At 52.0% G+C, this 16,916-nt stretch overlaps 1 protein-coding gene across 1 annotated transcript in view; it reads right to left on the reverse strand.

Annotated features, from left to right (window-relative positions):
- The window catches only part of DYNC1LI1 (dynein cytoplasmic 1 light intermediate chain 1), a 1,016,060-nt gene that overhangs the window by 447,634 nt on the left and 551,510 nt on the right, over positions 1-16,916 (reverse strand). The gene's annotated exons all lie outside the window — the stretch shown is intronic.

A 16,916-nucleotide genomic window follows, 5' to 3' on the forward strand; every position in this document is an offset into this window, starting at 1 on the left:
TCTTCGCATAGCTACCTGGAATGTGCGAGGCCTCAATAGTTACCTCAAGCGGAACAAGGTAATGCTATACCTGAAGAGGATGCGGATAGATATAGCCCTGCTACAAGAGACACACCTCACTAGGGAGAAATTGGAGATGGTCAAGAGGAAGTGGAAGGGCAATGTGGTGGGTGCCACGTACTCGGCGTATGCTAGAGGGGTTATCACCTGGGTGGCGCCGCACGTGCCGTTCCGGGTGCTTGACTCGATAGTGGACCCGGAGGGCAGAATGGTGGCGATAACAGAACTCCTGGAGAACAGGGAAGTACACATCCTCAACCTGTATGCCCCCAATCATGATACTGCAGCCTACTTTAGATCCCTCTATGGCAAACTAGGCCCCCTGGTAGGGGGTGCGATGGTGTGGGGTGGGGACTTCAACTGCGTCTTGGATCCCAAAATTGACCGGTCCGCTGATACCAAAGGGAAAATGTCGCCGGCGGCCAAGGCGCTCGGGACATTGCTGGGAGACCTGGGACTGGTAGATGTGTGGAGGAAACTCCACCCCACAGATAGGCAGTATTCGCACTATGCGGCGCCATACAATTCATACACGAGATTGGATTATGTGTTTGGAACTGCCGAGATAGCGGGTGAAATAGTGGGGGCGGAATGCAAGGCCCGAGTATTGTCGGACCATTCGCCCCTGGTGGTAGAGTGGCGACAACAACCCCCTAGGCCTCGGGTCCCCACATGGAGGCTCCGGTCGGAGGCACTGCAGGATGAGGGATTCCGGGAGGACCTGAGGGTTGCCATCGGGGAATACTTTGAGATAAACACGGGTAGCGTGCGCTCTGTGGGAACTCTGTGGGAGGCCTTTAAGGTAGTGGTGCGCGGAGTGGCCATCTCTAAATCCAAAGGACTTCAAGGGGGTATCGAGAGGGAGCTTCAGGACACCGAAAGGAAACTGGAGAGCCTAGCTCGTCTCGATAACGCCACTCAGGAAGACAAGACTAGGGCGAGGGACCTTCAGGTGGCGTGCAGTGCTCTTTGGGATCGACTTTGCAGATTGAACCGTAGGAAATACACCGAGAGGCTGCACGCGGGGGCGACAAGCCAGGCAGACTGCTGGCCTGGCTGTACAAGAGCGAGTCCCCCCGGGTGGTTATTCATGAGATCTGTGGTGAGGACGGTTGTCTTCGCAACACTCAGGACGGGGCGAACGAGGAATTCCTCAGGTTCTACAAACGTTTGTATGAGGACACTGGGGAGGACAGGAGTCAGGACATCCTGAACACACTGGAAGACATTGGTCTGCCCACCCTAGACGACCTGGAGCGGGAGGAACTGGACGCCCCTATCACTTCAGACGAGCTGGAGGTGGTGATCCGGGGCCTCCCCACGTGTAAGGCACCTGGAACGGATGGACTGCCTAGTGAATTTTACAAGGTGTACGTGCAGGAGCTGCTCCAGCCACTGCTGGCCTTGTTTAACGAGGCATACGAACAGGGAGAACTCCCGTTGTCCCTCCGTGAGGCCATGATTGTCCCATTACTGAAACCAGGCAAGCCAGCTGTTGAGTGTGGATCTTATAGACCCTCTGTCCATGCTAAACCAGGACAGCAAAATACTCACGGCGGTGCTGGCCAACAGGTTGAAGGTGATCGGCAAGCTGATCCACCCGGATCAAACAGGATATGTCCCAGGCAGGAATATCAGTGATAACCATAGGAGGCTGCACCATGTTTTCGACCATACTAAGGACGACATGGGCGAGATGGCGGTAGTGTCACTGGATGCGGTCAAGGCCTTCGATTCAGTGAGATGGCCTTGGCTGAAAGCGGCCCTGCAGGGATACGGCGTAGGCCCTGGGTATATCAGATGGGTCCAGTTGTTATATAGCAGCCCGGTGGCGAGGGTCAAGACAGGGGCCACAGTCTCGGATGCCTGGCAACTTAGCAGGGGGACCAGGCAGGGATGCCCTTGGTCACCCATGTTATATATACTCGCGCTGGAGCCGCTGGCGATATGCCTGCGGCAACAATACAGAGAGGTGGGCATTAACACCGCCAGCGGCAGCCACTTAATATCTCTCTATGCGGACGATATGCTGCTTTACTTACGCTACCCGGAGGAGAACCTGCAGTACGTACTGGAGGTACTGGATCATTATGCTGTCCCCTCGGGCATATCAGTGAACCCCAGGAAGTCTAGCCTGTTCCCTCTGGGCGGGTACAGGGACGTCCCGCTGGAGAGGCTGCCTGTGTTGCCAATACCATGGCGGGCCGACACGTTTAGGTACCTGGGGATAAATATTTACCACCGGACTGAGGCGGTACACAAGCATAACACAGAGAGCCATAGAGGGGGTCAGGAACAGCATGGCATTCTGGTCCAGATTGCCCCTGTCCATGATGGGGAGGGCGGCTTTTCTGAAAATGGTGGTCCTTCCCAGACTCCTGCATTTCTTCGTGAACGTCCCGTATTTGATCCCTAAGAGCCTATTTGTGCGACTTCATAGTATGTGTAGGGGCTTCGTGTGGGGTAACTCCAGGAATAGGGTGGCCCTGTGGAAGCTCCAGAACCCGCACGAGAAGGGGGGCATAGGCTTGCCCAACTTCGAACTATATTATCTGGCGGGGTAGCTGTTGTATGTGGCCAGGTGGTTGTCTGATGAAGATTCGGCGGAATCTAGGTTGCTGCGGGAGGATGCGGCCCCATACTTCCTGAGAGAGGTGGTGTGGCTACAAAGGAATAAACTGACGGGAAGAGGGCGGCTATTGAGGTTGGGATGGGAGGTCTGGCACAGAACGTGGAAATTGATGGGGGAGTCAGAACCGCTATCTCGGCAGGTCCCGCTGGTGGCCCTGTGCGAAAACGACTCCCAACTGTTTCAGTCTGTCCGTAGGCACTGGGAGCCGGTGGGCCTGGCCACGCTCGGGGACATATGGCGGGAGGGGGAGGCGTTGGACTTCCAAAAGTTGCAGGATGAGACGGGGGTGCACAGAGGCCAGTACATCACCTATGCCAGGCTAGTGAAACGAGTAAGAGAGAGATGGCCGGTGACGGCACTGGCAGATGACCCTGATGCCACCCTTGAAACTATGTATGATGTCTCAGAGGGCGGGCATGAAATAACACGGATATACGAACTCCTCAGAGCGAAGGCTGGGAAAGAGTTGCCCCAACTGAGGCATGAATGGGAGGAGGAGATGGGTGGACTCATGACGGAGGGTCAGTGGAAGAGGGTCCGGGGGTATCATAAAAAGGCTCCAAAATGCATGGCTCCAACAACTCCAGTTCTACATTACTCACAGGGCCTACCTGACTCCCCAGAAGATCGCACGGTTTGGAGGCTCGATCACTCAAAAATGCCCCAGGTGTGGGGAGGTGGACGCAGGGTTGCTACACATGTTTTGGGCCTGCCCGGAAGTGTATAGATTTTGGGAGTAGGTCAAGATGAAGCTCGCAGGTGGGGGAGTGGTGTTGGACGTGAGATCGGCCTGGTCGTGTATGCTTGGGATCTTCCCCAGGCCCAGACACTTTAGGCACCTGAGCAAGATGAGGGACCTGGCATATGTTCTGGCCAAACGCAGGATTGCCATGAACTGGAAATCGGCCAGCAGGCCGAGAGTGGAACTATGGTGGGCGGACCTCGTGAGGTGGGCGGAGGCGGAATCCGTGGTATGGTTTGAAGCGGTCACTAGAGGGGGCGAGGTGGAGATAGGGCCCTTGCTGGCCTGGCGACAATTGGTGGCCTCTATGACCAACCCACAACAGGGTTTGGACGAATCTGAGAATTCGGAAGACGGGCCTACGGACAATGCTCCACCTGACGGTGCCCCGACTGAGGATACAAGGGAGCCGGCTCTGGCTTGACGGGGGTTGGGGGAGTTTTTTCGTATTTTCTTTTGTGTTTCTGTAAGTAATTAACAGTTGTATTGTGTTGTGTGCTGTTTGGTTTTCTAAAATATAAAATCAATAAAATATTTAAAAAAAAAAAAAAATAGGTCATGTTTTCATTATATTTGCATGAAAGCAGAACTGCATATTTTGAGAGGAAAAATATTACATTGTTAATAAGATGCAATCCAAATGTTAAAGTTAAAAACAAAGCAATACACAAAATGTATTTCTGGTTTTATTTCTAGTTTCCATAACAAAGCCTTCTGGACCACTCCATGGACAGGTAAGACCACCATGAACTGTTCAGGGTGATATCAGTGCACTGTGAACAGGGTCTACTAAAGTAGAACTAATTGGTATACAAAGCACTATTTCTAAAACAGTACTTCTGTTTATTCTTCCGTCCACTGAACTCATATTGTAAACCATTGTATGTGACAACGTAACATGACTTACAGGAAGAAAGAATCAGGTTCTAATCTAAGCAGGGATGCATGGGCATGCAATTGGGACGACAAACATTACTTACCATAATCTTATTTGTGGCGCTTGTACCATCTTAGATTCACATGCTGTGCATATAGTCCGACATCTAGTAGTAATCGCAATTTAGCATCTTTTTTTTCTTTAATCGAACAGGGACGTCGACCTGGCCGTGACCAACACTATCCCTACTTTGACGCATAGTGTACTATGGGTACACTACACATCACAGTAGGGCTATTGGTACAGACACGCACAGGTCGACGTCTTCGAAAAAAGATGCAATACTCTGCAATTACTGTAAGATGTCATACTATATGCACAGCACGTGATTCCAATCAGATTCGCACATCAGAAAAACTGCTACATAGCAAGCCAGACTTAGCAATATGGCAGGCATTCTGAAGTAGAAGCAGTGCATTTTCTTCAAGAGTAAATATACAATATGGAGTAGCAAAACCAAAAGATCTGCGATTGAAATGTGAGGGCTTTACATAAAAAAGTCTTACACTCTGCATTTACAAAGCCAGACCTATTGCTGGTGATCTTTCAGAATCCAGCTGCCATGGCTAATGACACATCCTGACAGCTAATCTAATGTTGTTAACAAAAAGCAAGATCATCGTCGGTGGCCACTAGGGTGCGAGCGGCGATGACAACCTAAGCTCAGAGTTCCCTTGCTTGGCGGCCCGTTTTCAGATCTGAGCCCCCTAAACAATCCCCCCAGCTGAGTAGGGACCGCAGGTTCATAGATACGAACACCCACTGACCACTTGGGTGAAATTTGGCATCTCGAGGCCCCGGAAACAGGGAGAACCAGACGACACAGAGAGGAGACTGGGCGAGGAGAAGCCTCCCCACGAGTAAGCAGGCACTCACGGCACCGAGGAACAGCCAGACGGATCCGAAGTCCGGGAGAGGGGCACCTGGGCCCCCCACGTCAGAGGACCCTGAAGTGCCGACTGCCCCCCCATACATGAAAGCCAGAGTGAGGTGATTGCGGGCAAGTAGACTCTACACACGGAGGGAGACCTGCGATCGAAGTGACTGCATCCCGGCGAAGGAGCAGCGCTCGAGTCCCATCAAGGAGCCCAGACTACCCTCTTCTAGTGACCAGCACCCCACCACCCAGAGGTCTCCAACAACCAGTCGTGAGCGCCAAGAGAGCGGTTGGACTGGAGTCCCACACCTTGCTCAGTAGGAAGGAAACAGGTGTACTGGGCTAAGGTGCCCCTGAACAAGCCAAAGCACAGAGCTGCACAGTCTGATGTGCTGAAGGGTGATACTGCTCACAGAGGACAGTAAGTGGAGGGCACGCATGCGGGGAGGGGCCACCAAGACCACAGCAGGTGGAATTACCTGGCAGTAAGGACCCGCTTGGCGAAGGACACTGGCAGGCACCCCAGGGGAAGACGGCGAGGGCCCAGGGGCCAAGGAAGTGGTCCGGGACTTGGAGAGCATAGGCATGGGGCCAGCCTATGGGGCTGGGGGAAGAGGTAACCAATACCAGCCCATGGGACAAACTGGCAACTGGAATCCCCCCGTGGGCGGGGAAAGTGAGGGGGTAGAGTCATTCCCCAGTCATCTGCTGATCACCCAAAAAAGAAAAGGACCTCTCCTGGAGGAGACAGGGAGGACAGGGCTGACCCGGGGTGAAAGCGAGCACCAGGAGAGAACAGTCCTGAGTCTGGGAGGCTGGAAGGAGATAAAGTTACTGGAAAAACACTGGAGCCCTAGGGCCTGGGCTCACACCCTCCCCCCGCACAGAGGATTCTCAGTACTCCAGGTGGAAGATTTGGGAAGTTACTCACCAGAGGGTGTCAAGAGCCGCCGGCCAGTGATGGGAACTTCTCGCCCCCCTGGTGAAGAGTGAAAGAACCCTGAGCTCCTTTTCAGGGAGTGTGGGCCCTGGATTTGGGGCGTGTGCCAGCCTCCTGGGCCACAGAGGGAGAGGACATTCCCTGGTCCGAGAACAGTCTGAAGATGAAGCCCAGAGAGGGGGGCAGACGACCAGAACCGATCGTCAGCAGGAGGACCCACCACAGGGAAGACTGTCAGGGAACAACAGGGAGAGGCATAGGTCAGCTATGGCCACAGACCAGGAGAATCAGCAGCAATCGGAAGCAAACAAGAGTGATGTTGCCGCTCTATTGGAAGAAATACGAAATATGAGAGCCGACATCGGTAGTAAAGTGGACTAGATCACACAGTGGCTAGACAAGATGGAGGAAAGGCCTGTGGAAGTGGAGCACAATCAATCCTCGCTAAATACCCTAGAGGCACAAATGGACGCAAGGTTTACCGAAATGGAAAGATGCAAGGAGGAGGTTAGAAGGAAGATGGATGATTTGGAAAACCGAGAGAGGCCAACAACCTCAGACTATTTGGGATCCCAGACCACGATGGGGAAATGCCTCAGTTCGACCTGAGGAGAGCTTTACATGAGGTGACAAAACTGTTTTTTGAAGACACCATAGATGAAGCAAAGGTCAAAAGAATTAATCGAGCTGGGGGAGCTCCTGGGGGCCCTAGACCGGTCCTCGCTAAGTTCCATAACTACACGGATAAGGTGAAAATCCTGGAAAAAGCGAGATTGAAAAGGTCCTCAAGGGTGACGATTTTTCAAGACCTATCCTCAGTGCCCTTAACTAAGCGAAGAATGTGTCCCCCCCCAGCCAAATGGTTAAACGAGAAAGGAATAAGATACAGTTGGGGATTCCCTTTCATCTCTTTTGAAGTGGACTGTCGGAAATACAGGTTAACGACAGAAGACGACATTCAGAGGGCCTCTGGAGAATTACTGGAAGAAGCCAGATCCGCAGATAATCAGGGGGACACAGTGGAAGGCGACAGGCTGTGACTGATTAAGAGTCCCAGGAGGAGAAGGATGCCGGGATCCAGGAAATACAGGAAATTGAACACGTCGCCTACTGGTGATGCCTGACCCAGGCTGTACAGATTCAGGCCAACCGCGCGGGACCAGGGCGTTCTGGGTCAGGTCGTCATTTGGTGATGTATGATGATGCAAGGAGGGGAAAGGGAGTTTGTTATAGGAGATATGGAGGGGCTCAGAGGGTAAGAGGTTTTAGAGGTACATAGGACCTAGGAGCTTGGGTTCCAGCAGGTGGTCCGATCTTTCTCGGATGATGCTAACCGGGGGTATTTGGGCACTGGGGGAGGTGGGGCGGGGGGGTATAGGTGGGGGTTGTTTATAAGGCGGTAGGACTAGGGTCTTCTCAGAGTAGTGTATCGGTTGTTGGGGAGTGGAATTATAGGCACAGGCCGCCCAGAGCGCTTATGGGTCAGAGGAGAGGTAAGAGGGGAGGATGGCGGGGTCCTAGTATTAGCAAGGATGAAGACTTCCTGAGGGTGGGGACGCTAAACGAAAAGGGGATGAACCTGCCCACAAAGAGGTCACTGGTGGCCAGAGAATTCTGTCAAGCCTGTGTCGACGTGTTGTTCCTGCCAGTGACCAAATGTGCCTGGGGTGAGAAACGGAGGGTACAGGGCAGGGCGCTTGACAGGAATATTGGGGAATCAGGGCCTCTCAGGAAAGCCGGGGTTGGGATTCTCATTGCTAAAGGTCCAAGGATGGAGGTAACCAAGGTCTGGGCCGATGAGATGGGGAAGGCCCTCCTGATTTCGGGGACCATAATGCAAGTGGGGTTCAAATTTGCAACAGTCTACTGTCCAAATCAGGGGCAATAGAGGTATCTCACGAAAATCATCCCGAAGATAATGCTCGAAGCCACCGACCACATAATTCTTGGAGTGGATTTCAATATGTGGGCAGATCCAAAGGTCGACAGACAGACGCAGGAGGGAGGTACAGATAGAATGCCTAGGCCAGCATATGGGGAGGTTGGGGGAATGTTGGAGGTCTATGGGCCCTGTGGAGACATGTACACCCAGAAGAACAAGTGTATACCTTTTACTCTGCCCCACATGGCACTTTCACCAGAACAGACTGTCTATATATCAAGGGGCCCATGGGAACAGACTGAGTTCAGAGACCTCCTCGATCACGTGGTCGGATCACGATTTGGTTCTGGTGAACCTGAATTTAAAGAGGATGGCACCCAGGGGGTCCAAATGGAGGTTAAACCATTCCTTATGGAAAGACCCTGTGTTCCATGAGGAGCCAAGCAAGGAGATAGTGGAGTATTTCAAAACAAACAATGCGGGGAAGCAGGAATTATTTGAAAACTGTTTGAGAACCAAGATTGCCCAGTTGGACAAAAGGGCAAGGGACACCACCGAGGGAAGGGAAGAAAGGATCCTGGAGGCTAAAAAGAAAAAAGGGAAGAATTACGTCTTGTTGAGGAGGGCCATATAGTCAAGAAACTACAATTCCTGAAACAGAAGTTCTATAAAAAGGGACACAAAGCAGATGCTTTTTTGGATCGAGACAGAGGGACCCGCGTGCAGATAGATGGGTTATAACCATAGAGAGGGTGGGAAAAACGTAGGACCAAGGGGGGTGGGATCCAAGAGGCGTTTGCGACATTATGAAGAACTCTATAAAACAGATGTTGACACAGCTATAGTGGGGAACGATGCAATCCTTGGATGCAGGGGTCCTCGAATCCCCAATAACGGCTAATGAAATAAAGAGGGCAGTGGGAAGGATTCCAGCGGGGAAACCACCGGGGGAGGATGGCTTCACAGCGGGCTTTTACAAGTACTTCCCAACCCTTCTGATTCCATTTATGGCAGAAGTCTTCAACGATATCCTGGAAACAGGGAAAGCCCCAGAAATGTTCTCTAGGGCAATGAGCACGGTTATCCCTAAGGTGGGCAGGGACCCCCAGAGATGAACAAGTTACTTACCAAATCTGGTAACGTTCTTTCGATGGATGTTCCTCCGACGTATTACAAATCTATGACAGGTAATGTCCACAGCTGTGCTGCTTTGGAACATTTTCAGCAGAGGGCGTCCTGTGTCAATGGCATCGATCCAATGTCCCTCACGGGCCCCCGTAGAGGGTCGACGTCACCAGATGTTATATATAGGACGCACGTAGCCTCAGTTGTAGTTTTTTCCCAGAATATGTGGCACCAATCTCCTGCCAGTCTGACTGCAGATAGGCTTGCGGAAATGTAAGCTGCAATCGCATAGGAAATTCTCCAGATGGGGCATGTTGGAAGGGCAATGTGGAATACATCGGAGGAGCATCCCATCGAAAGAACGTTACCAGATTTGGTAAGTAACTTGTTCTTCGAGGGGATTGTGTCCTCCGACGTATTCCAAATCTATGACAGACTCCCAAAGCAGTACCAGACTATGGAGGTGGGAAAAGAATTTAGAATGCCCAATCAAATGGCGGAATAAAGAACCGCCTTACCAAAGGCCAGATCCCTCCCGTGGATTGAATCCAGGGCGTAATGTTTGACAAAAGTATGTAGAGAAGCCCATGTGGCTGCTTCACAAATATTCCGAATAGGAACACCCCGCTGAAGGGCAGTGGAGGTGCCACTCCCCTAGTACAGTGAGAATGTAATCCTACCGGAGGGTCCTTCCGCCAGACGGTAACACTTAGCAATAACGGGGATAATCCACCTTGACAAGGTCTGTTTGGTAACGGCCTGGCCCAAACAGTGTCCAGCATAAACGATAAATAGCTGATCGTCCACTCTGACCCGGGACATCCGTGAAATATAAAAACTCAGAGCTCTCCTAGGATCCAACCTATGGAGCCTCTCCTCTTCCTTGCCAGGATGCGGAGGAGGATAAAACACCGAAAGAACTACCTTCTGGTTAAATGAAATTCAGACAAGACCTTCGGCAGAAAAGAAGGCCTCCCCCGAAGGACAATCCTGTCCTTATGGAAAACAGTAAAGGGTGGCTTGGCTGAAAGTGCCTGCAACTCACTCACTATGCGAGCGGACAGATCCGCAACTAAAAACACCATCTTGAAAGACAACAGTCTCAAAGGACAAGAGTGCAAAGGCTCAAACGGAGCACCCATCAGAAACTTCGAAACCAAATTCAAACCCCAAACCGGCACCTGGAAAGGGGATGGCAGAAACACATTAGTCAGCCCTTTTAGAACTGCGACATCAAAGGGACCTTAAAGTAAGAACACTCTTCAGACGAGCGCTTAAATATGGACAGCGCCGCCAGGTAACCCTTAATGGTACCCACTTGAAGGCCCTTGTGGGCTAAAGAAAGAAGAAAAGACAAAACCATAGGAATGGAACATTGGAAAGGATCAACATTCTGTCTCCTGCACCAGTCGCAGAACTTACGGCAACGGTACAGGGACTTTGTTGCTGGCCACCTGGCCAAAAGCAACACCTCCATCACATCATCCGAGAGGTCCCAATCCTTGCATCTCAACCTTTCAGATACCAAGCGTGAAGGTTGCGAGACCTGACCTCTGGATGGAGAACCTCCCCCCCTCCCTCGAGAGCAGATCCTCTCGGTAAGTAAGACGCCGTGGTACCACGCTCTCCTGGCCCAATCCGGAGCCAAAAGGATTGTGCGGGTCCCGAACCTGGAAACCTCAGCAACACTTGAGGAATGACTCAGCTGTAACAGGTTGATGTGCAGTCTGATCACCGATGGAGCCCAACGACCACTGACGGTCAGCTCGTTGGCATGCGCACCCCATCCTGTGAGGGAAGCATCCGTCACAATCGTCACCTCCGGCCATGGTTGCCAAAACAGTTCCCCTTTCAGCAGGTTCCTTCTGTCGGCCCACCGCAGAAGATCCTGTGCGACCGAGAACGGAATATGAACAGGATCTGACATGAGAGCCCACTGAAGTTTGAGAGCCCATTGCAGAGATCTCATCCGCAGTCTGGCGTCCAGCACCAGAAAGATGCAGCATGCCATGAGGCCCAGCAACCTTAGGAAGTCGAAAGCCGGGAGACACTGGGCACTTTGAAACCTGTCCATCATCTGCACAATGTGATGAGCCCTGACCTGGGCAGGCAAACACATCCCCGGGGACGTGTCTAGCACAGCACTGATGTACTGGAGCTGTTGGTAAGGTGTCAAATGTGACTTCATGAAATTCAGGGAGAAGCCCAGCCTGTGGAGGGTGCGGCAGGTGAGACCGAAATGATCCAAAACTTGCTCGGGAGAGCCCGCTCCGATCAGACAGTCGTCCAGGTAGGAGTAGCCGTGAATCCCCCCTCGCCTGAGGTACGCTGCCACCACCACCATGAGCTTGATGAAGACCCTCAGGCGGAGGTCAAACCGAATGGCAGGACCAGAAACTGAAAGTGCGAGTCGCCAGCCGCAAACCTCAGGTACTTCCTGTGCTTGGGATGAATCGGCACATGAAAGTACACATCCTTCAGGTCGAGAGACACCAACCAATCCTGAAGCTGAATGGCCTGGAGGATCTGAGAAAGAGTAACCATCTTGAACTTGTCCTTCCTGAGAAGTTTGTTCAACCAACGCAAGTGCATGATGGGTCTCAACCCTCTGTCTTTTTTGCCAATCAAAAAATATGGGGAATACCATCCCTTGTTCCTCTCCGCCACAGGCACCAGTTCTATGGTGCCTTTCTCCAGCAGGGATAGGATTTCCTGCGCAAGAAGCGGATCCAGACACTTCAAAGAGAGCTTCCCCAGTGGATTGTCGTGAGGCCGCTGAAGGAAGGGAAGGCAGTAGCCGTGGGCTATGGTTTCCAAAACCCACGCATCTGAAGTAATGGCACGCCATTCTCCGAGATGCTGTGCTAGCCTGCCCCCAAATGGCGAACCATGCGACATGGCCTCATGACTGAGATGTAGTGCCTGAAGGCAAAGAGGCAACTGCCCAAGCGGCTTTGGCACCACGAATTCCCAGACCACCACGGGTACTTTTTCGATGCCCCCTTTGACTGGCAGCCCCTCTCGATGTACCAAAAGAGGAGTAGTACTGAAAGGAACCTCCCCTCCATTGCTGTCCCCTAGGACGAAAAGGCAGAGGTTGTCGCATTGCAGCGCTCAAAGACTTTGCTGTAGCTTTGGAGGTCTGCAACCTCTCAAGGCTCTGGTCAGCCTTGCTGTCAAACAAATGAACGCCGTCAAAGGGCATGTTCAGAAGCCGGAATTGAACATCCGGGGAAAAACTCGACTTCCGCAACCACGCAAACTTGCGTATCACGGTGCTCGCAGCCATGGACCGGTTGACACTATCTGCCGTGTCCAAACCCGATTGAAGGGATTCACACATAGCATCCTTCCCGTCTTGCACGAGGGCCAGAAGGCCATCCCTTTCTTCCCCCTCGGGAATTTGCTCAGCCACCAAAGACGCACAGTTCCACAGAGTGTGTGTAAACTTTGCCAAGGCACAAGTGGAGTTAGCCGACTTCAACGCCATACTCCTCGCAGAAAATACCTTCCTTGCCCTTGCCCAACCATCGAAGCGCTTGTTCCCATCAGGAGGGATGGTAGGGTACGCAGCCTGCTTCAAGGTGGCCACCTGCACCACCAAAGTCTCCAGAGAAGGGTGCGCCGACAAGTAGCAGGGGTCACTACTGGATGGGCAGTATTTCTTCAGAAACCACTGGTTAACTGCCGGAACACTCTCTGAAGCAGTCCAAGCCGGCGCCACCCTACTTTGCAAAGCCATGTGAAACTACAATACTGGGTCAGTGGACGGACCCTGATCCATTAAGTCATCCCGATCAAACGCCACGGGGGGGGGCAGACCACCCCAAGTACTCTGTCACAGTCGCCATGAGACGCCGATAAGAAGATTTAGCATGCGCCCCAGGCACCGGCCTGCCAAACTCCACCTCCGGAGAGGTGTCGAGGCCACTGGCGTCATGCAATGACTGACGGAGTTCCTCCATCTGACTATGCCCAGACAAAAGGTGATCAGGGACGTCAGGGTGCACAGGCAAGCCCATCTCCTGATCAGACAGTTCATCAACCTCTGAAATTTCTTGCAAAGGTTGGAAAAAATCCAATCTAGGAGGAGGAACAGACCCTGGCTCAAAAACAGGCCTCACAGACTTACTGCGAGCCTTCCTCCGAGGTTCCATAGCCCTCGGGGCACCTCTGGCAAATCCTCCACAAACGGCGCCGAGGGAATTAGCGTAGACGTCGACCGAGGTGCCGATGACTTCTTTGGGGGCAGAGCCCCGAGATTGTTCCTCAAAGGACACGCCGCCCATGGCGCCGACGCCTTCTTCGAAGGCTTCACAGGTTTCGACGGTCTCGATGGCGTTGAGGACTCGGACCTAGCACAGCTACAGTGATCTCCCTTGTCTCGACAGCTCCCGATGATCGCGCCGACCTCCCGAGCCCGAAGGCATGCAAGTGGTGGACCGAGTCCGTTCCCTGCCGGCTTCTTTCGAAGGCGCGGACGGAACTGTGCCTTGCGCCTGAAAAATCGCTAACTTCTGCTGGCGGAATGAAACCCATTCGGCCAGTGACGAAGACTTGGTAGGACAAGTGAACAGTCTGGCGGAGTCCTCCTCTGACAAGGACGGGGAAGGCGACCAGTGACGGTGCTTCCTTGAATGCCTCGAGGCAGATGAATGGCAGGAACCACTCCTAGACTGAGGCCCCCTGGATTTTCGCCGACGTGGAGAGTCAACCCTCGAGTCATCGGTCGAAAGCCCAGCGGACTTCGATTTACGGGGCTTGGACCCCCTACCTACCTTTAATTTCCCCTTACGCTCCCATAAGGCATTAGATGTCAGGGACTGGCAGTCCTCGCAGTCGTCGGTGGCGTGGCTTTCGCCGAGGCACCAGAGGCAGATGTCTTGCGGGTCCGTGATGGACATTTTCGACCCGCAGTCTCGACAATTCTTAAAGCTCGGACTCGGGGTAGCAGAGGAAGATGAAGACATTGTTTGAAGAGAAGAATCGAGCGCTCTGAGATTCCAAAGCAAACACGTTTGCGGAAAAAACAGAACTGAGGCTACGGGCGTTGTGCACCCTATATATAACATCCGGTGACGTCGACCCTCGACAGAGGCCCGCAAGGGACATTGGATCGACGCCATCGATGCAGGATGCCCTCTGCCGAAAGTTTTCCGAAGCAGCACAGCTGTGGACATTACCGGTCATAGATTTGGAATACGTCTGAGGACAAAATCCCCTCGAAGTGAGTCTTACGGCCCCATCTTACTCCTGAACATAGATGCCAAGATTTATACCCAGGTTTTGGCAGCCAGACTGGAGACGCACATGCCGCAATTGATCCATTCAGACAAAGTGGGTTTTATAAAAGGACACCACGGGGCGGATACACTCTGCAAGACCTTGCATCTGATCCACGAAGCTCAGGGAATGGGACAATAACCTGTGCTTCTCTCAGTAGGCTTGGAAAAAGCCTTTGATAGGGTTGAATGGGGCTTCCTCAAGGAGGTGTTGGGCAAAGTGGGCTTGGGTCCACGGTTTCGGCGATGAATTATGGCAGTCTATGGGTTCCCCCCAGGCCTGTGTGGTGGTAATTGAGGCTTTTCCCGATGGCTTCCCGTGAGTAGAGGTACCAGACATGGCTGCCACCTTTCCCTGATCTTGTTTGCGCTCTCCTTAGAACCGCTTGCACAGTGAAATAGGGACGAACCAGAGGTAGAAGGGCTCAGGGGGTGGGGGGAGGGAGAGACTGGAATACAAAGTCGCATTATATGCAGATGACATGCTCCTGCACATAAGGAAACCCTAACGTCAGTACCCAGGGTCACAAGATTGATTGAAGAATACAGTGATCTCTCAAGGTTCTAGATTAACAGATCGAAATCGATTCTGTTCCCACTGAATAGAGCGAGGGATGGGGATGTAGCAAGGTTCTCTCCTCTGGGGCTGGGAGTCAGCCTGGGTGAATGAGATACCTGGGTGTCAATCTCATGGGACCTGGCAGATCTATTTCAGGCAAATTACCCTGGGTTGGTCTCTGGGTTTCGGTCAGACCTTGAGAATTGTGAGAAACTGACCATTTCATGGATTGGACGCCTCAATGCCCTCCATATGGTGTGCCTACCGAGGTTCCTCTATGCGTTCCAAATGCTCCCCATCAATGTCCCTACAGCATTTTTCAGCAACGTTAAAAGCTCGATTTTGAAATTCATGTGGCAAAGGAAGAAGCCGAGAATATCCTATGAGGCTCTGACCTTACAAAAAGACAGGGGAGTTTGGGGGTTCCCAATATCGAAATATACTACAAAGCCGCACAATGGAGGGTCCTCATACCGCACATCAGGATACAGAAAGAATACCAGTGGGTGGGTTCAGATAACTTGCACATGTCACCCGCCACTGTTGGGGAATGGCTGTGGATGCCTAGAGGCAAGCTCCGTAGAATCCGCCCATCCAGGGCACGATATGGGCCATATGGAGACATGCCTCGAGAATGCATGGGGTGACTACTTGGCGCTTCCCTCTGAGCCATCAGTGGGCTCCAGAAATGAGGGATGCAATCACAAATCCTGAGAAATTTCAAGTATGGTTTGAGGCAGGACTTGAGAGGGTGGGCCAATTGTGGAGGAACGGTACCTTTGTTACTGTGGGAGAGCTGGAGGAGATGTTGGGTTTGGGTACACTCTCGGCCTTCCCCTATCTGCAATTGAAAGGGGTCCTCACCTCTGGGAAATGGAAAGAAAAGATAGAGGGATCTCAAACCTTGAGCAGCTTTTAGATAAGAGATTGGAAATGAAGGGTCTGATCTCCATGTAAAGATAATTGGTGGTGGTGGAGAGGGGTTCCACCAAAAAGTTGAGACGGAAGTGGAAAATGGACCTGGAGAGAAAAACTGATCCAGAACTGTGTCGGAAATGGTGTAGAGGGGCCTTCCACACTTCATTCTCCAGCCAGTACAAGTTGCATGCCATCAAGCTCTTACAAAGTTGGCAATATGACCCTGTCAAGCTTTCGAAAACATTTTTCAGACTATGCCCTGTGTGCTGGCGCCAATGCAAGGGCAGATTACTGACATCTGTACTGGGAACAAGTGTTGGGTTGGATATAGGATATTGAAGGCGTTCAGCTATCTAAGACGACATTTCTGATCCAGTTTGGGATGGAGGAAACTGAAGGAGACATGGGCAAGATCAGGGGACTTGCAACGCCCTTGCTGCTGGCGCTGCGGGCCTGCCTGGTAATGAAATGGAAAAACACCCGTACCCCGGGTAAGAGGGACTGGGTCAATGTGGCATTGAATATATGTACCATGGAAAAGATCACAGCGGCACTCCATGGGAGGGCAGTAGACCATGAGACCATGTGGGGTGAGTTTATAACCAAATATGTTGCTAACAGATAAAATGGTGTCCAACACACAGAAAGAGAAGGAGAGGAGTGAGGGTTGCTCATAGGTGGTAAGGAGGAAGTGCAAGTCCTCAGGGGACCCGCCCACAAACTGGACTAATGCCCAAGAGATATCCAAGGCGCAGCGGGCGGCCATGGACATGAGTGTTATTCATCTTCGTATTCCTACTCCAAGTTCCTCAACCGAAGGTTTTGTTGGTCAAGTTCACAAAGAGTTAGAGTATGTTGCTATGTTTTACAATGTAAGTTGTTCTTGTTTTGCGAAAACCGGAAATTAAATTAAAAATAATTAAAAAGCAAGATTATCACTTAATATTGGGTGATATTCCAGG

This window comes from Ambystoma mexicanum, chromosome 2q (assembly GCF_040938575.1).
Source record: "Ambystoma mexicanum isolate Mex_15411 chromosome 2q, UKY_AmexF1_1, whole genome shotgun sequence".
NCBI lineage: Eukaryota > Metazoa > Chordata > Amphibia > Caudata > Ambystomatidae > Ambystoma > Ambystoma mexicanum.